Below are 1,036 nucleotides of genomic sequence, written 5' to 3'. Positions count from 1 at the left end.
TTATTATTTTTTATTCTATATCTAAAAATAGTTTCAATGAAATTAAATTTTAATAAAATAGATTCAAAAAATTTTCATTATGTCACAGAAAAAACTTTTATTTCACTTTTCTTTATTAATATTATTTTCTTTCTTTATTTCAATTTAAATAATTGAATTCAATATAATTTTTACACTCATTACTTTTAAATCATAGAGGGCATTATCAAACACTCTGATTTTTTGCACAATCGGTATTTCAGAACATAGAACGAGATGCATGTGCTTTCTTAGAATAAATGTTTTAATATAAAATATTTAAATATTATATTTTTTAATACTCTTAATAATTTATTAATTGATTTAAATTTATTTTAGAGAACTAGAACTCTTTGTTTATTTTTTAATTCATCGATAGTTTGATAAATACAAATATCAGTTTTAACACACAATTTATATTATTAAAAAATTATTTAAACATTATTCCTGAATACATCCTTGGATAATTCTTTGCATTTAATTAATATCTCTTGGAAAACTAGAAACCTGTATTACAATATTATAAATAAATCAATGTAGAGTATTTTTTTTTATCACATTAGTTATATGTCTATTAATATGTATTTTTAAAAATATAACTTTTGATATTCTGAAATGAATTTTCAAAATTAAAATTAATATTTTTGGATTTTAATAAAAAATTATAAATAAATACAAAAATGAAAAATAATTAGGACAAAATATAATGATTTAATTTAATATAATTGATCGATATATTTATAATTTATTGAATTTATTAATAAATTATATTAATTATTAATTTAATAATAATTTAGAAATAATTTACTATTTATATTATTAATAATTTACTAATTATTTTAAATATTTTCTGATAATAAATATATAATGAATATAGGAAAATCCTAAAAATGTTGAAATATCCCTACATTGGAAATTCTTGAGGTAATTTTTCTTTCCAAAAATTTTCGTTGCAACTTTATTAACGAATTATTAACAAAGAATACTGACCAATCACAAAGCACATTACCTAGTCGAG

Source organism: Apis dorsata, unplaced genomic scaffold (genome assembly GCF_000469605.1).
Source record: "Apis dorsata unplaced genomic scaffold, Apis dorsata 1.3 scaffold_1232, whole genome shotgun sequence".
Lineage (NCBI taxonomy): Eukaryota > Metazoa > Arthropoda > Insecta > Hymenoptera > Apidae > Apis > Apis dorsata.
Note: the sequence above shows the minus strand (reverse complement) of the source record.